At 41.0% G+C, this 20,306-nt stretch overlaps 1 protein-coding gene and 1 long non-coding RNA gene across 2 annotated transcripts in view; one reads left to right on the top strand and one right to left on the bottom strand.

The window, feature by feature from the left end:
• Positions 1 to 20,306, top strand: part of ANO3 (anoctamin 3) — a 2,087,603-nt gene that overhangs the window by 1,356,813 nt on the left and 710,484 nt on the right. The window lies entirely within an intron of this gene.
• The window catches only part of LOC138503630 (uncharacterized), a 58,592-nt gene that overhangs the window by 27,971 nt on the left and 10,315 nt on the right, over positions 1 to 20,306 (bottom strand). The window contains exon 2 of the long non-coding RNA XR_011279678.1: positions 8,103 to 8,944. This is a non-coding gene — a long non-coding RNA (uncharacterized lncRNA). The remainder of the gene's footprint in view (positions 1 to 8,102; positions 8,945 to 20,306) is intronic.

The raw sequence follows: 20,306 nt of genomic DNA on the forward strand, positions 1-20,306 counted from the left end.
CGTAAACCAAGTGCACACATTGCATGCATAAAAAACAGGATGCCTGCCACTTTCCTTGCACACTTCAACCATATGTTTATGCATGTCTCTGTACAAATAGACCTTCTGCCACATTTTTTGTGTAGACACCACAACCAGAAATCTTATTGCGCTATGCCTTAGCCTCCACAGTCCTATTTCCTTTCCTGCCATCTTGGAAAGGCCCGAATGTGGCACGTTTAATCCTGAAACTACTGCAGATTCGGCAGAGTTATCGCGCTAGGAACGTGAGGGGGAAGACATATGAAATAGGGTAAGGGATTTCGTCTTTAGTGCTGGCTCTGAAAAGAGGGATTTTTTTTTTTTTACACGTGCTTGCAGACCATTTTTAGTTTTTTCTCTTTATATGACTTTTTCTTCTACTCCTTACATTTCTACTGAATTCTGGTCAACGCTTCTTGCACAGTGTAAAAGAAAATAGCATTGCCAATGGCAGTCACAGAAATGTCATTTGCATGGAAACAGTGCAAATGTTGGGAATTCATGATCTCATAGTGGGTGGACAATATCCCATTAGTACACATAAATGCACACATGCTTCTGTTTATAAGACACCTTCCGAGCTCTGGCTGGGGACACATTACACCGGCATGGTCCCATACTCCTCTTGGTGGTATGCATGAGAAAACCACCATGGCAGTGGGAAAATTCTGCATCACTGCATTCATCAACTTCTTCAGGTGATGGAGTAAACATATACAGGACATGTAACCCAAATGTAGACCTCCATAATGCACCAGGACAAGTTGAACAGTAGCAACAGAGGCCACATATCTGCAAAGGTGAACCAAACCGCCACAACTGCACTCATAGAGACTGCCCCACAAAGCCTCCAATCACATCCAAGACCTCTGCACCCAACACTATCATTTCTATGCAGCATTCCATATGTACCGTTATGTACCGTTAAACAATCAGAGTACACATTGCATGTGATTCCAAAGAAACTCCAGTAGAAAGTTCTGCAAAAGAATCCACAATTTCTGCATCCAAAATCATCCAGAGTGGCACCCATCACGACTTTGCTCATTCACTCAAGAGTCTAGGACTTGCCCACTCCCAGCACAACATTATGGAGCCATGCATGCAAACATGTGGACAGGTACCACAATTGACAAACGTAACATACCCAGCGGCACTTCTACCCAACCCTTGCACCATAACGTAGTGATACATGGAAACATGAAACAGTCAGAAGATTCCATAAACATACCACTGCTTCCGGCACCCCTACCGCCTTCCATTCACACACTATTGTGTCACTGCCATCCAAACCACAAAATCTTCACAACATTGTGCCTACTCCCAGCAATCTGCACAAAGGACAGCACCCAAGCACATAGACCATCCAATTCAACCCTACCCTCTTGTATACTAACAGTAGTCCAACACTGCACCCAGTGGGCACACTGCAGGACTTGTCACTGCAGGATCTCCAGCCATACACCAAAACCTGTACAATGTTCTAACAATCACCACACCCATGGAACCAACAATGTTTGTAATGCTGACAAACCACACACACAAGGCAACAATGTGAAACCTACTTGCAACCAGGGCACATAGTTGTTGGTGCAAGGGCTCCAGCCATGCATGGAAGGGGTTATGGCCTTACCACATGCATCACACCATTGTGCACGCTATGTTAAAATGTTCATGTCATGTGCAATGCACTCCCCTTCTGTAATTGATCTGCCACCAGTCACCACGGAAAGAGGTCGCAACACGAGCTATTGTGCTGTAACGAAGGCTGCCTGCATTCACCACACAAGGTTGTCACCTGTGTAGATACCCGTGAATTGCACAGTATGCAAAGATACTGCGGGCACACCACTGTCTTCTTCCACCTAATGAGATATATCAGATGCACCACTTCTCACTCCCTCACCCTTTCCATCCCTTCTTCTAACCACCACATGGCGTAAAGTATGTTTGCGAGGCCCTTTCAGTGCTGCACTGCCCTTGGATAGAACATGGCGGCGTAACCCAAAAATGTGACGCACAGCATGCTTCCCTCCAGCCAACCACCAGCCCGCGTCCAATGTCTGCCGACATCACGGCATACTCCAAGCCAATGAGACTTTTGACCATGTACCGAACAAGGAAATGGATCCGCGGAGCCAGATTTCACTCATTTTTTTAGACATACATTTCAGTTCTTTGCAACAAAAGTACTGGTCGGATTCCCACCAAACATACTTGCAACCAATGCATTGCTCCTGCCGCAAATTTGGTAAAGATTTGTCCACTGGTTTTGCCTGTAGACGTGTGCAAAGTTTTTGTCCATACAGTGTATGTCAAAAAAAAAACAAAATTGGGACCCCCCTTTGACTTTGTCACTCCCATTCACGAAACCTCACCCAACTTCCCAAAAACATTCAGAGTGGGCATATACTTTTTTTTTTACAAAGTTTGATCGTTCAGGAGGAGCAAAGTTACAAGTGGTCTTCCTATGGGTTGAGCAACTTAACCATAACTACATTCCTGCTACCGCGTAATGTACGCATGCTTTTACGAATTGACTCTTTTCCCTAGAATTCTATGGTCGAGCTGGGCCATGGATCCAAATTCACGAATCCAAAACACCATCCACATGGAAATCTACAAGCATCTCAACCCACATTAAAATGTTCCCACTAAATGCACCCGCCTTTTTTGAAATCCCTCCAGGAATGTAAATGGTGGGGGATATTTAGAATTGTTTGCTCTTTGGAGGGCAAAAAATGAATGGAAACTCTGGTCCAACTGTACTTTCATGAGTTGTTTGCACTTCGTAGTGCACACAATAACAATAACATGGATGGAAATGCATGCAGACATCTCAGTTGATTACAGTGACTTAAACAATTAAGTCATCTTTGACTTTTACTGCTTATTGAGCATGAGCAATAACCATTTGTTCCAATGCCAGTTTTTCGTACACATGGACATTCTGAAAGCAAATTGTGACTTTCCTGACCAAATGTCACACCATGAATTTGTAGCGGCTTGCAATGAAGACTACTATGATTCCTTCAGTTTGGTGTTATGTTTTCTCACAATGGTAACAACAATCAATTTTTTTGACCACTCATGGAAAGTTTAAACAAATGCCTAATTTGACTGATCTCATCAACAGGCAAGAGGGCCACTCTTTGTGAATTAGTTCTGGAATCACTGCACTGCTGCCCAGTGTTTGTGCAATATGCTTGCTCATCAGCAGGTGAACAATTCTGCCACTTCCAGCTCTGGGATTTGACACGTGGTGGAGATATTGATAGGAGCCCTAAGCACTTGTGGCTATCACCAGGGTAAACATCAGGGGGAAATAGGATATTTGTAAGTTTAAAATGTTAAAGGTTGGACTGAATTTGAGATAAGAACAGTTTTGTACTTATGCACAAAAAACAAAGTGCAAAATAATGTTTCCCCTCTAATGCCCTAATGCAGAATTAGTAATGTGATTTAAAGCAAAACGCATTGTCTATGTTCACTAATGTAGAAGCAGCAAAATAAACAATGCAGTATCGTTTATTCAGACAAATCTACTCTGGTGAGCTCTTGCCAATGAGCATGTTGTATTGGCTCCCAGTGGACAGTTGATTAAAATGTAGTTCTACTGGGCACCGGGTTTACTGTATTTCTTACTAATTGTGGATTGCCCAAGTACTACTCACACGAAGGTGTGCTGTAGAATGTAGGGTTGGATGGATTGATTCTCCTACTAAACGATGATTTGCATCTTGGGATTTAGTATACAGCATGTTATAAGGAGCTATCATGTTGCATCAGCTGTTCCCATCCCATTATGAGTACTACAGGTCTCCGTTCTCCTTTCCCTAAATATCCCATTAGTGGTAAGCCAATAAATCATGATCACAGTTCAACGGGAGAAACAACCAATTTTGTGCAATTATCCCATCAGCATGTTTAAGCTCTGGTGCAGATTCATACACCGGTTTCCACACTTGTGTGAGAGTCAATTGCATACTCGAGGGCCGGAAAATGCTTCATATTGCAGGTGATACCACACACAAAAGTGAATCTAAGTGCATACATGTTTTTTCACAGGCAGATCTGTTCCATCCTTAGAATTTGCAGATAGCGGCCCTGGCACTGGTGTATAAGATGTATCCCATGGGAGATCCCCGATATGCAAATTAATTTTATGTGATTTGCTTATTCTTGGGACTGTTTCTCCTGTGGTGGGCCTCCCCTATTGCTGGCCAAGAGCAAGAGGACATATTTTTCAGCCGCAGATGGAAATGTACATACAAAGCATTTCTTATATCTCCAACCGTAAAAGAGGGGGATGGGGAGAAAGAGTAGTGGAGGTGGCATGTTTTCGATGGAGAAAGGGTGGCTGCATTGTTAAACTAGATTTTTAAAAAGGTCATACATTCTCTGAAAAACATTTTTTAATCAAAATGTGCATTAGTCTTCTATGGAAATATAACAGTATGTTAAAAAAAAAGAAGTTCAAATTCCTTGAAAAAACTCCAGTTGAATGTACATAACGGTTCCAATGTGAAACACACAAAACTGAAATTTGCCAGTTGTGGTCATAAAAGCAACTACAACTCACATGCCATCAAGCCCTACTTTTAAAGTCACAATTCACATATGATACAGTTGACATCACTGATGTCATCAACACAGTTGTGCATGCCCTGAGTGTAAATAGGACAATGACATTATGTTAAGGGTACAGTACCTCAGAGGCATGTTTTCAGGTGACACCCAGATGGTAGGAGTACTGTGTCTGGGTAATGGAAGTAGGTGATGACCCAGGCAGAGCACTCAAAAGTCATGGCTGGTGACAGTGTCTTGTGGGTACGATGGGGACTTTTGGTGATGACAGGACATGGCCCAGATTTACTCTCTGCCCGTGGAGATTCAGGATACCAGCACTGTGGCTATGGCAGTCTATGCAACCCCTGGGTTTCTTGGGAACCTTTGGGTTGTGTATTGCATCTGTGTCATTAGTAGATCATGCCTCATGAGCAACATGCATTTGCCATGGGAAAATACACTTCCCTGATGGTGCTGTATATTTGGATAATGCCCTTTGGTCAAGGCCAGATAACAAGATCCAGCTATAGTAACTGCATGACATTGATGTAGGAGAGAGATGACCATGGTCTATTGATATCCATAGGTTAGGTAGGCTTCAGGAGGGCAAGGACATAGACAATCATCTGCGAGTAGAAACCAGAGCAAAAATTGGAGAAGTATAATGAACTTTATATTTGGTCATAAACCACGTCCTGAAAACAGCACTTGTTAGGGAGAATTCTAGTTTCTATGTGAATTCCCTTCGACCTTAGAGACCCCCATCTCTTTCGCTGCACTTTAGGACTTTATAATTTTAAACCCTGTAGTGAGTGAGTCCTTTTTCTCACTCTCTCATGTATTTGGATCTGATTTGGATTATGTGTTTCCTTTGTTTTTGGAGTCTGATAAATTCCATAGGCATCTACTTTTTTGTATGGTGACAAATAGCACTTTCAGTGCAGTGTCACAGAGAAATCCTTTAGATTTATCATAAGGTTTAAATACCTTTTCTTGGGTGAACTACAGTTCCCCAGAATAATAAAGTGAAATTGACTCCACTTACCTTTTCTCTTTGTAGATCCAGCACACCCCTTCTTTTGTGGAGTTCTGGGGGTTACTTATTAGCCCATGTTCCTACTTACTCATGTAATCATAAATTATGCTACCCTCAGTATATTAAATGGCTGGTGGCAGTAGTTTAATTTCCCTACCATCGTGCTTCTCTACCGCAGGCTGAATCCTCAGCTGCAGTACAGCACCCATGGGTGACCCTTGTGTCAGAAGGACCCCGGTCTGTTTTTTTTTGCCATTTCTTGTTTGTGGGGTATTTCATGGGTTTTAATCTGCGTGCCAAACCAGGTTTGAGCCCTTTGTTCATTTTGCCTTTTGGCAGGCTTCAGTACCAAAACCAGCCTCTGGCTCCAGTGTGTCTGCAAGGGCACACAGTGGGGGAGGTGCCTGAAACTCCCCTGTCCTTTGTCTCCAGGGGACCCTGAATGCACCCAGTCCTGATTGGCTCGCTGGCTGTCCTTGCAGGACTGCCACCCTGCTGTGTGAGTGACAGCTAGGCTGTGCATAAATTGGAGCAACCTGCTTAAAAGGCGAAGCTTCTTGGACTGAAGACAGAGTCGAACACTGGGAAGAACAACCCAATGAAGAAACCCTGAACAAAGCTTGATGCATCCTCCTGGACCATTGAACTACCCGGGTGAAGCCCTACTGCTGTGCTGAAACTCCTTTTTCTGTTTAACAAGAGAAGCTCCAGAAGGGACGACTTCTTCCCTTGCGTTAGTGGGATCAACGAACCCCGAGAGAAACTTTGCTGGAAGACCTTCCTCGACTGGCCTGTACCTCTGCTGCTGCAGGAACCGAGTGCCAGGGGTTGAGAAATCCATATTCGAGTGCAACATCTGTAAGCAAGCCAAAAGCTCCAGGAGTCTCCCTATGACACTCCAGAAGCAGGCCGACCGAAGCTTGAGTCACCTCACCAGAGTGCAGGACTCAAGGAGTGAAGTAAGCCTAACCAGTGTCCAAGATCTGCTGTGGTGCGGTTTACCGAGCGCTGAAACCACAAAGTGCTGCTGATCCGAAAAGAGCCCGTAGCTGCCACTGACCATTGTATTGTGCCGCAGGAGTCTCTAGATGTCCTCCCTCTTGTCCCCATGACTGAGGCCCAGGAACGCAGGATATGCATCACTGCAACCAGACAGGAGCTAGCTGAACCCTCTTACCACATTGTCTGTAGCTTGCTCCTCTCATTTGAGACTTGCAGTAGTTGCTTTTCTAGAGTTAATCTTAGCTCTAAACGTCACAAGTGTAACAGCTTTTGACACTACAGTGATTTTTCTTCAACAAACTCTCTAACTTTGTGCAAGACGTTTGCTATCTAAGAAGAGCCTCAGCTCCATAGATTTTGCTCCAATTGACTTTCGGTGTCCTGGCTCCCTGCAGACTCTTGTATTTCATTGACTTTCATTCTTACTGTCCCTCATGGGTGATGCATTGGTTTTAAACTAATATCGCTGGGAAAGGTTTTTATCTAGACTTCATTGGAAGATTTTAAAGTGCTCACATGCTCTGAGAACCTGTTTAACCTTTTTCCTTCCACTAACCTTTCCTTTCTGCCAACCTCAGAATCAACCAAAGTGCACAAGTGATATATAAATGCCATTCCTGTCCTAGTTAGTGAAGTCACCTCAGGGTGTAAGACATGTGTATGAAGCATCTCTAAAAAGTATCTACTTGCTTTGTATTGATTCTTGAAAAATATTTTGAAGTGTATTTTGATTGTTGCCTATTACCCTTTTTAAAGAATGCCTATTTAAAAATAACCATTAAATCAATAGATCATTATTTTAACTAAAAACCTTGAGTGTAAGTGTTATTGGATTCGGTGTATAGGTGAATTTCATTGCTACAGCTCTAGAGCTCATATTTACCCCTATTGAGATAAGTCTGGAAGCTCAGTCACACTCCCCACTTGTGTAGTACAGACCTGTACAAATAAGTGGGTTACCTAATACCAAGAGGACAAGGGATGTGTAGTCTCACACAGGGTTACTATATCAATTCTTGCCTAACAGTACCTGGTATGCTCAGAGATAATAGTCTGCAGGTACTGTGGACATGAGAATTGTGATAAAATAAAATCAGTGTTTGCCCTTTGCCTAGTACTCATGAAGCATGGTCATGATGATAATGTTTATGATTGCATCAATGACTTCATATGCAATTTCCTCGTTGATGCCATTCATGATGTATTCATCAATGTCACAGGTGACGTCATTAAGAGTGCACGGTAAGCTGTACGTAGTTCCATTTGTGTTTTTGTGCATAATTAGAGAATTATACTGTTTTTAGATTTCTGATTCCACCACAATGTACATTCATCGGATGCTTTGTTTTTTTCAGAGTACATATATCTATGCATTAGCCCCAATAAAGACTCATTGCCATAGAAAGGTTTTGGTGCTTCACAATTAAGGGGTACAATACCAGAAAACAAATTCTTAGAGACATTTTGAAATTACCTTTTGGTGATCCTGCTGAGTTGGGGAGTAGTGAAGAATTTGTGGTTGATTGGAAGGTTGTCTTTTCACCAGTTTGTCTTCGATTGTTCAAAGTAGTACTTTCTGAAATAAAACTGGCAGTCGTTTCTACTGTTGATGCATTTTCATTCTGCAGTGGAGTTGAAGATGATCCATTTACTGACATTGTTAAATATGGTGAAGTTGACAATTGTGTTGTATTGGGACCTGCTGTTTCAGTTTCATTCAATTTGTGTGGTGTATCATTGAAATGCTTAGTTGTTGAAGTAATGTTTTTTTGTACTGTTGTTGGAGTTAAGTTAGAACTGAATATTGTGCTGCTGTTTGAATCATTTCTCGTTGCACCTATAGTTGACAAGAATACTGCAGTTGTCAGTGAACTTTGACTTGATGTGGAGTTTGTATAATCGGTTATATTTGTTGCCCTACTTATTGGACTGCTTGTTGTCCAATTGATGTGACTTTCAGAAGAGTTAGCATTTGCTGAGACAGATGTTTCAAAAGTATAAGGCATGCTAGTATTTCCGGTGGTATTATGCGTTTCTGTAGGTTGTAATGAATTTGATGTTGTTCTGTTTAGTAGAGTTGCAGTAGAATGTGACTCATAAGTAGTGTTAGTCATGTTTCCGGACGTTGTGTATGACACATCAGTCAGATCTGGTTTACTTGCTGAATTACTTGTTGTGCTTGCAGCAATGCTTGTTGGCCCCACAGTGGTGCTCATTCCATAACAACGTTCTATTTGTAAATGAAGGACTAGAATAAAAACAAACATTATAGATAACACTGGAATTTCCATGGTGTCTTTCTTTCTTGACTGAAGCCTAAAAGTGATAGACAAAAGAAATGATTTAGCATACATGTACAATAACAATCCATTTACATTTGGCTTTTTAATACTTATTTTTCAATGTAACAAACATAAAATTAAATGTAAGCAGTATTTGAAATGTAACAAGTATTTCTGAAATTTAGAAAAATCATTTGATTGTATTGACAAGAACACAAAACAATTGTAAATGTGCTACATACCAGTCACTTGAACTCATACCTTTTGTCCAGTGATTCAAATTACAGAAGCTTTGCCATGTTTGCAAAATCATTCTCTCTATAAATATATATGTATCATGATATTCTTTATAGGGAAAAATACTCATTAGAATAAGTAAATGCTACCAACTTATTTGCATGAATTTATCTGCTTAACAAAATCAACAATACTGTACGTCCTCTTTGGAAGTAGGGTTTGTGTTTGCTTTGTTTCCCTAATCTAAAAGCCACACGATTTTAGTTAAAAGTTGCAGTTCAGCTGTATGAAAATACTCTCCTACATCAGTTGAATCAGAGCTGATAAGCATTTTGATTGGAATGAAAAACATAACCTATCAAATATGGGCTGGCATCCTATGTTTATATGTTATATGCATTGCTGTTAGTGAATTACTTTAAAGAATGTGCACATCTTTCAGTTGACAATATTGTGATATGGTTTTTACAATATTCATTTACATAAAAGTTATTTTATGTGCACAAAATGAAAAACGGTTGTTCAGGTTTAATCTCAAAAGAGTATACAAGCTCCAAATGGGAAGTCTTTAACATCAATTATTTGAATAAAATCAATATACCCGCATTATTATTTTCTTTTTGTAGAAAAAATATTTCTTTTACATTTGCAACATATCACATGGAAAATATTTTCACACCAAAAAAAAACACACGGCAACAAACAGTGATTGATTGGTTATGTTTTTCTCATTCATATTTGTGCTGTAAATTGATAGCAGATAGGTTTCTCCAACAATTCCTTTAGCAGCACTAGCTAACAAATACAAAAATACAAATGATAAAGAAATATAATATTTAGCTTGAAAAACAAAGAAAATGAGTATTCAAGGTCAATAGTTCAATCAAACGTTTGTTCTTCTCTTTAAGGATACTCGTGTTGTCACATTCACGTGAGTCAAGTCCATTGATTCGACATAAAATCCTCGAATTGTATGGCTGATGACACATGTTCAACAATAAACAAACCCCAAGGTGGGGATCTCAACTATCACTGGCACCTTGAGGTAGAGACACATAATACAACAAAGGAAGTACCAGGAGTGCGAGGACAACTGAAGAAGGAAGGCAGAAGGATATAAGGATCAAATCATTAATTTCATTTTATTTAGATTTGTATAAAAAACATGAAGCATTTTAATCAATTTTATTAAAAAAAAAATCTACTAATCATGCATTCATACATTCACTCACTAATTGAATATCTAAAACATATGGGTGTTTAAAGATATTAAGAGAATTACGATTAATACCCATTATAATGTTAATGGTTCCAAACAACATATCATTGTTGATGACAGTTCATTCCAGACAAAATATCGACTATTGGTGCCCAAAAGTATCAATCTTCTTTACAAAAAGGGCTTCCCAGTTGGTAAATAGTTTCAACTTGACAATTTATGTGTTTTTTTTATAAAATTGATTAAATGCTTCATGGTTTTTTTTATACAAATCTAAATAAAATGAAATTAATGATTTGATCCTTATATACTTCTGCCTTCCTTCTTCAGTTGTCCTCGCACTCCTGGTACCTCCTTTGTTGTATAACATGTTCAACAATAACATACATTCTAAGCAAACACACCTTCCAGCTTGATGGAGAGGTTAATAGTACAAGTTAAATTACCCTAGTGTTTATTGTTATGTTAGTAACGTTTTCAAATAGTTCTCTAGGCTACCACATATTTCTCTTTACATCCCATTGTTAGAATGAATTGGAAAGCTATGTGCCAAATCATTGTTATCCATAAGGATGATAAAGGCCCAAGTGACACAACGTCCGGAAAAAAGTGCTTTCTTAAAGGAACTTTATCAACCTCCACATAATATATCAAGATTAGTCTTATCAAAATGAAGCTACTGTTGCATTGGAAACTTAGAAGGCATTTGGTTGGAAAGATCTTGTGGCTTTTTAGCGTAATGTGTTGTAATTAATCAATGACAGGCCATTTTTGGCATACAATAATATGCCAACGTATACATAGTTGAATTGCTTTCTTTTGGCAACCATCATAGAGATAAATTTCTAATGAGGTTCCGAAAGTGGCAGCACAGCCTTCTATTGATGCGCGTTTTCCTAATATCGCATCACAAAAAATTGATCAAAAAGCTACTATGAGATTTCATGACAACATTGTTAAAATAAAAGAGTTGCATTGTCCTGCCATTGTCGTATTTGCTAATATTAGAGCGTATGAACTGTTTCATTAATCATTCACCAAATGTTTATCTCTAATAAAATTGGGAAAGTGGAGCATAGGGGCACTTTGTAAAGACAATCCTGTTCTTTCGAACCCAGACTCCTATCATTTGATCCCTTTCCACTATCACTAAACAAAGGCCATGAACAACATAGTTATTCTAAAATTCCAAAGGGTGGCTTCATCTACTTGGAAATGTCAGTGACTTCAGGTGGGCACCTAATATAAATGCCAAAAGAATGACCAGGAAAGTAAAAGCGAGAACAACACTTTGCTGAAAAATAGTTAATGTTATGGAGTAAATTAAATAATATGTATTGTGCAAGAACTAAATGTCAATTATTGTTTTTTTATTGGTGCCCCCTATCCGTACAACAGTCTTCCAGATGACAAGCTTGCCCAATCGTATGGAGTAATATAAAGGCAACCCATAATATTAATTCACAAGAACAGGAAGGAAAGTGAAAAGTGTAGAATCAAAATAGGTTTTCTGGGATAATAAGATATACAAGAGGGATTCAGACCCCTTGCTTTTCAATAATTAAAGGAGAATGGTGGTATTTTTATGCAAAAACAAACTAGATATTATGCAGAATTGTAGAAGGATTAAATATCACCAATGTGGATTCATTCTTTTTATTTGTTCGGAGAGGAAATTATGGACAATGAGAGCATATCCTGCATTGTCTTTGATGTCATTGTGAACACCAGGGTGAGATGCACCCCTCGTTTGGGCTTGTTATCTATTATTTTATGTTGTGTATGCTGCAACCTGCATTCCTTTTCCACTCGTGTTGTCTTGATGGAGAAGCATGGAAGAGATACAAAGGAAACGTCTGAGGTTTGCATAAAAAAAGGACAAGCTCCAGCTTCCTGACACTCTCTGCCTCACAGTAACTACTTCACCAGCAGCGCTAATATCTCACATAACTCTTGTTTGACCTTCAACCTCAAAAAGCAAAAAGCAATATTATACCTGGTCACTTTCACATTTCCTGCCCGCCTTAGAATTTCAACTGCCCAAAATCAAAAGAGTACCTTCTGTTCTGCCAGTCTTCCACATTCCTTTTGGCTGCTCTTCTCCAAACCAAAACCTTCAGTAATTTAAAACTTTGAAACCTGACCCCGCTCCTCCCTCATGTTTGTCCTCCAAGAAGCAGACCAGTATGTGGAATAATGTCACTTACAACCTCTCTTTCTTCTCAACTCATTCCTTCTGCTGCTGCTTCCCCAGGGCTCAAGACGAGCGTACACACAGGTGGACAGACTCCCCCACATTTTTCAGGAGCCCCCCCCACTTTTTCAGAAGGCACCTTGATATGCTAATTTCTGGTGATACCACATTCAATTAGTATGTTAATGAGTCCCCCACTTTTATTTAGGACTTGACCCCTTGGCTTCCCTGTAGTGCATTGGTCATGAACTTGTCAAATTTACAGAACCAGGGCTTTCATGCTGTCACAGACTCAATACAAATCCCAGTGCTGGTGATTAACAATGAAGGAGCACTGCTCTATAAAGTGGACCACCTTATGACTCCTTCACCATTAGGTAAACGGCTGCATCACTATGGGAAGTACTGGACCTTCTCTGAGAGAGGCAGAAGTTATGCCACATTGTTATGATATTATGTAAACGTCAAAGGTGCATTCCACTCAGGTGATACCATGGTAGGGGGCAAAGCATTATCACAACTGTTTATATGTTAATGGATATGTATGAAAGCCATACACCAGGAAGTGCATCTCTGCATTTTGTTAGCTGAAAGTTGTACACATGCATATTTGATGTACCTAAGAAAACAATATTGTGCATATGTGATGAATATTGATCCCATTTAGTGCTGCTGATGTTGAACTCCTCATCCTTCACTTTCTGTGAGGAATGCTAAGAATATGATATTCAACATGTCCAGCCCTAGCCCCATTCGATGATTTCATCCAGCATTCCAAAAGTAGTTCCTATAAGAGTTTGAAGTTATTGATATATATTTGGTTGGTAAACCTGCTACCTCGGATCGAACCACCACAGTGTTCAGATCCTGATACAAACATGTGAGCATGGACCCACCAAACAGATATTTCCACTCATCCTCTAACAGTTATGTAAATACTCAACATCACTACCAAACCTACATTAATAGCTTTGACCTATTAATTTTGATCGTGTGTTCTGTCACCTCCTCGCTAATTGAATCATAGAAATCAACATTGACATTGCCTTGCTTAAGGTCAGCTGTAATATTCCTGCTGAACTGCTTCATAACTCCATCTAGCTTCAAACAATTGTTTGTTAGCTACATTTTTCTGGTTACACATATTATAAAGCAATATGTAAATAGTGCAAGGTTAGTCTCCACAGACGTGACTCCCGATGGAACAGTTACAGCGTGTTGTGGAATATCAAACACTTGTTCTACAGAATTTCAAATATATACACCCTCAGTATTGTTAATACCTCATATACAAACAGACACTAACAGCTAACTTTGCAATGCATTCCCTCCTCTTTTATATCTCCCTTCTCCATTGTCACAGTGTGTGATCTCTCATCCAATCCCATCCTACCACAAATTACATGAAGTGAGATGCAACAGAGTTCACATCTGCTTTCCCGATCACAGGAAGAGTGACATGTCCTTTGGTCTTTATTATTAGCCATATATCAAACTGTCATGATAGTATTGGTGTCGAACGTTGAATTCATGTCAGCATCGGTCTTTCTTATTTGCCTGGGTTACAATTAAGTTAATCGGAAATTCAATTTGAGAGACATTGGGGTTCGGGGCATTATGGGCAGTAGAGAGGAGAAGAGAAGGGAAAGCACATCATCCCACCTGGTCCATTGATGGAGCTCAGTTGGGAACGACTGACCATATCTCACCAGGGAGAGGATGGCCCATACCAGGATCATAAAGTGAGTGAAAGGGTGCTGAACTTTGGGTGAAAAGGGATGAGGGTCAACCTGGCAAGGATGTAGAAAAGGCATGACGAGATATCCCAGGGAGAAACTATGGAACATGTCAACAGGTTGTCAAGTGTCCACAATCAGAGGATCCACCTGGACTGTGAACACATCTTTTCTTATGAAAAGACACCTCCAGTGTGTACACAGAGGTCAAGATCACCCCCTTTTGATACAGTAGAAGATCTCTCTAAGGAGAATCAAAGACCCTTCCCAAAGGAAATTGCACAGCCCAGGGCTGTCATTCTACAGCAATGGCCTTAAGAAGACTTGGACCTCCAATACAGCAATGAAAGCAAGGCAGAATACATAGCGTGCCTTGCCTGTGGGGTTAGTGGGCCCATTGAAAATATGTACCCTCTCTCGAAAGACCAAGAGATGGGTCTTACTGCTATGCTGAAACCAACACCATGTGGGAAGAGCAAGAGAAGGGCTTCCAAAGTACACTCTCACCATCGCCATCTCTATTCCTGAGGAGACCTGCCAAAAGAAAAATTCATGGTGCTGGTTCAGATCCAGTAAGAGACAGTCTGGACCTTGTTGAACCAACAAATCCACATGCCCAGAACTGCTATCCCTTCACACTTCCAATTTCGAGAACAGCATGGCTACTTTTTACATTCCACTGGGGCTAGATGACTTACAGCATTGCACGGGTCCCAATCAAGGTCAAAGACACCATCTTGAACACCAAAGTGCAGGTGATCAGACATCTCCGAAAGTATCTTGTGTTGGTGAGTAGGTGTACTGGGTTCAAGGAATGGCAGGAGCTCTTATGCTACAAAGAACAAAGCTCTACGATAACGGGTATGCACCATTGGATGAACCAAGCAACTACCACTGTCCCAAAAGACCTCTGTGTCAAGTTTCACAGATTATTCTGGGAGTAGAGAAAATCCTGAACAACATTTGAAAAAGGTAGATAACTGGCGTAAAGAGCAGGAGGTTATGGAGAAGTATGTGACAGGATCAGGATCATGACCCTGATGGTGGGAAAAGGAATCCCCTAAAGAAGAGTTGGAGCATGGGAGCATGGGGTTTGGTGGAGCCCCATTTCCTGAAATCCATTCACTTGCCCTAAATGGTATTGTGGGTATCACCCTCAGTTCTTTTTTGTCATTCTCAGGGCAGCACCTAGCTGAATGCACCTCGGTACATCCAAGAAACCCTGTACCAAAATAAGGGGAATGCAATCCAGAACAGAAATGGATTTACTGCAATGTATCTTGCCATACAGAGATGAGACACACAACACCCTACATTTCAATTAAAAAACCTGTTATCTTAACAAATTGGAAAATAAATCCCTTGAGCCACCTTTTGGATTCTAGGAGTTATCTATGTCATCAATCACAATATTCTCAGTTGATGCTTAATGTGCAACATTGAGAGGTATCCATTCTGATGTTCATAATTATGTGGCTGGGTAGACATAGGGTTTCATGATTCTATGTGAATCTGGCCCTGTCATGTATGCCCCATGTCAGTGAAGGCTGGAGGTGCACATTTATTTTTAATTTATTTTTTTAATTCATAACGCCATATTGCATGGATACAAGCTGAATCTGCATCTGGGGGCAGATGGTAGACAGTGATGACAGAGATAATTGCAGAGATGTTATGCATAAAGATATATTTTTAATTAATTTTCTAAAAATTGACAAGAAGTCATACATAATTGCTGTATTGTTACATCCTATGTATATTAACAGTCTAGGCCTTAATGTATATTTTGTAAAGTTATCTATCTGCTAACTATTTCCAATTTCAATGCTAAAGATGTCTGTAACTACGCTGTGATACCTCAGAGTCTGGGTGTGTAACAAATGTTATAAATAAATAAATAAATAATGTGCAGGTTGAGTGGCAGGGAATTCCAGGTCCACAGCCTAAAGTTGGGAAAGCATCTGTTGCACAAGGTGGCTGACCTGGATAAGGGAACCACCAGCAGACATTTCGGTGAGGATCTAAGAGACTCATTAGGGCAATAGGTCACCATTTTTGAGGATAGGCAGGGTGGTGCCAGAACATGGATACACTTGGAAACTAAGCAGAGGGTCTTAAACAGGACTGTCTACTGCAGAGAGAGCCAATGAAGATCATGGCAAAACTGTGAGACAGATAATTTCCTGAACAGTGAAAAAAAGAAACCTAACAGCAGAGTTCTGAGCAATTTGAAGTTGCTGTATTTGGTATTTTGGAATACCCATAAGTAGGGCATTGCAATAGTCTACCCTAGAGTTACAAGCACTCCCACAAGCATTTGGCCGTCATGTTCTGCAATGAAAGTAGTAGAGGCTTCAACAACTTGAGTTGACCATACACTGATTTGACAACCTGATTAACATGTAAATTATAATTCAGTTCTGACTGCCAAATGCATCCTAGGTTCTTCACCTTCGGCAAGAAGTTTGTAGGTAACCCAAAAAGAGCGGGACATGAGACTGTTTGAGCCAGATTTGCAAGCTTTTTCGTTTAACCCAATTCGGTCACGTTTTGAGAGGGGTTTAGTTGTAATTTATTTTCCAACATACCATTCTTTATTCTGTCGGCAGAGGGTAAGACTCGATTTAATGCTTCCACTGGTTGATTTAGCCTGACATAGATTTGAGTGTCATTGACATAGGAGTGATATTATAAATCAAATTGGTCAACAATATTTAGAAGTGGACGGATATAGAAATTAAACAAAAGAGGGGATTCGGAGGAGACCTGGGGAACCCCACACGTAACTGATAATGCATCAGACATATACGAGCCCAACTTGACCTGCTGAAAGCATTTGGTTAGAAAAGAACAAAGCCATTTCAGAGCATTGTCAGAAGCATGGGCAACTGAGGACAATCTAGAGATGTCATAGTTGACAGTGTCGAAGGACGCCCACAAATTCAGCATGGTTTCAGTTGCACGTCTGCTCTCCCTTAGTAGGTTCTGCACCATCATAACCAAAGGTGTCAAGACCTTCGGTTATGAGTGTGCTAAAGAAATGTATCACATTAATAAATTATCCAAAACTCTTCAATTACTTACATTGTGTGAATGACATCGGCATTCACTTGAATCTTGCCTTATTTCTGTGTCTCAATCTCTACCTAAAATAGTCTGACTTTTTTTGTTCCGTGTAACTTTTTGTTATTGGGGGCATACATCTTCTAAAAGCACCTGGAATTGGCCATGAAGCAATTGCTGTGAAGAATGCAGATATGGGTACACACACACTTCTATTTCCGTGTGGCCTGGAACCAGGTGGGGAGTGTAATCATGTTCAATAAATCTGTGATGCTTTTCTGAGCGTTAGTCATATTGAGAAGCACTATTAAAGGCACCTTGTGGTGTTTCCAACACTTGTGGAGCGGCAATATGATGTTTTCTGGCACTGGTAGGGTGCTTTACACCTCCATTTGGCCCCTTGCCAACTGACGAGGCCTCCGGTGTTGCTTAATGTTTTGGTGACAGTGTCTTTCCTCCCCCTTTCATATCTCCCACAGGATGTGTCATTATGCCTCGAGCAAACAGTGAGGCGCAATAGTGTTTGGTGCAAATGCTTGAAAGCAGTACTTTTTTCTGGGTGGATACTTGTGGATGTTGGGTCCTCGAGCTAACGTTAAGAGGTTGCCAGCGTTCATGGTTTAGTAATATTGAAAATGGTAGGCAGAAATAGTGACTGTACTATAGATGGTGTCCAAGAAACAATATCACAGAGAACATAGGCGTTATTGTGCTATGACTACACAGAGCATGCGGAGTGCCCTTAGAACACTTTACACCTAATTCACAGAAGCGTTTTATAATGGTAGCACCCAATTGGAAATGGCTCAATGAATTAGACCCTTTTACTCCATTCTCCCTTTCAATTACTGCAAAGTGAAGGGAATAAACAAGTGTATAGTGAGCAGTCCAGTAGTTGGCAACTCCCACCCGCTTTTCACAACCTGCTAGTCAGTGTTTTCTCAGCAGTCTTTCTGCAGGCTAGCACTAGGTTCCAAATGTTTGTCTATGTTCAATTCTCTTTTAGTTCTGTCTTGGAGCGTTTCCTCAGAACAATTACTTCATCTACCCACACTGCTTCTCAGTCTGCATCTGAAACCCAGTACCCACTTCCTGCAGAGATGAATCAGTTTCTCGTCAGATAAGTTTGGACCTGTGCATGACTTGTTGTGGATCAGTGGTCTAGTTTCAGTACCAGCAATAGACGAGCCGTGCCGCAAGCCATCCTTCCTGAGCGCATGCTGAGATCACAAGAGTGTTTATTTAATGTCTGCTACCACGCGTCGTCTGCTCCCAATTTTACCAGTCAATGTGTGTCCCGTGCTCATGCCAACCCTCAAGTCTCATTTCTGTTCCACACAGCATGGGTAAAAACGTACTGCACATGTTCAGACAGGCAAGACGTCTTGCATGTTAACATGAAAGCTTGCTATCAAATGATTGTAGTAACAGCCTTAGAAGGACTTTAGATCAGGGTTAATTGTTACACATAACTCTCAAAATACTGTTAAATTTCCCAAACCCTGACTTGTGCAACTGATATCATTATGATATACAGAATTGCGCACCCCTATCTTTGCAACAGATGGTGTATGTCATTTAGGAGTACAGTGATTGGATGTATTATTCTATAGAATACCAAAATAATGATGTGTAGTCTCTCTTTGAAGTGGTTGATAGGTGGTGTCAAATTATTGAAATGTTGCAGTGATGAGCTGCCTCCAAGACCAGCACTGTGGCTGTTTCTCACAGTGGTAGATGAGACTTTTAAGGGCTACATGGAGTTGTGGACATTCACCGGCTGCAGGAATTCTCAATAAAGTATGGTTACTGTCAGTGAGCGATTGTAATAAAATTAGCCGGATGTCATGTCACAAGGGAACCTTAGAATATAAATGATCAGATGTAATATCACGATCAGAACATTAGAATGACATTATTCTTATTTTAGTAAATGTATATTACGTCTTGTATTATAACATAAATGTGTGCCCAGTGTTTGGATATGATCCAAATGGGTATGTCTGTGACTGTGAGTACATCGTCAATGTCTATGAAAGCGAGATCTTTATTTACTATAAATGCACATGAAAGTAAATAATTCCAAACTGAAAAAAAAATGCTTTCAATGCAAATTAGCAATTCAACCCAAGAGACATCATGCACATTTGGTTTTCAATGGATTCTTAGAAGTTGTACGATTATGCTTATTAGTACCCCGGCGAGAGACAATCAGAATGAAATAAGCATTCTGATTGGCTCTCGCCAGGTCCATACCCGGCCGGGAATCCCTCAGTCGGGATTCCACGGCCTTTTTCCCCGGCGAGGGGCGTGGCAACCCCTCAGCCTATGGGGAGGCTCGAAGCGGGGCCTCCCCGCGGCTGAGAGGCTGCCTTCGCCCCCCGCCAGGGACTCGGGTAAGTATTTTTTTTTTCTCCCTTCCCTCTCCTCCCTCCCACCCGCCCCCCCAACTTACCCTCTTGTTTCTGTGTCCCCGGCGGGGGACGAGGGAAGTCTCCAGCCGTGTGGAGACTCAGAGCGGGGCCATCCCCGCTCTGCGCCTCCACACCGCTGGGGGCTTTCCTCGTCCCCCGCCGGGGATGCAGGTACCTTTTTTTTTTTTTCTCCTCCCAACCCCACTTACCTTTTTCTTAATCCTTTTTTGGGAGCGGACGCGCTGAGAACACGTGTTCCCAGCGCGTCCGCTCCCGATGACTTCCATGGAAAAGGAAAACGGACTCCGTTTTCCCTTTCCATGGTGGCGGCCATTTTCTTGGCCATTTCTTTTTTTCTGACCCGAAACGCTGCAGCGTTTCGGGACAGAAAAAAATTGCTTTTAGTACCCCGGTCACGCAAATATTGCGGGCCGGGATACTAATAGCAATATGACCCTCGCGGCGGGGGCATTACCGACTCTGATAATGCCCTGGGGCTTTCGTTAACTATGTGCCCCGGGGCATTACCTGAG

This window comes from Ambystoma mexicanum, chromosome 11, assembly GCF_040938575.1.
Source record: "Ambystoma mexicanum isolate Mex_15411 chromosome 11, UKY_AmexF1_1, whole genome shotgun sequence".
Classification (NCBI taxonomy): Eukaryota; Metazoa; Chordata; class Amphibia; order Caudata; family Ambystomatidae; genus Ambystoma; species Ambystoma mexicanum.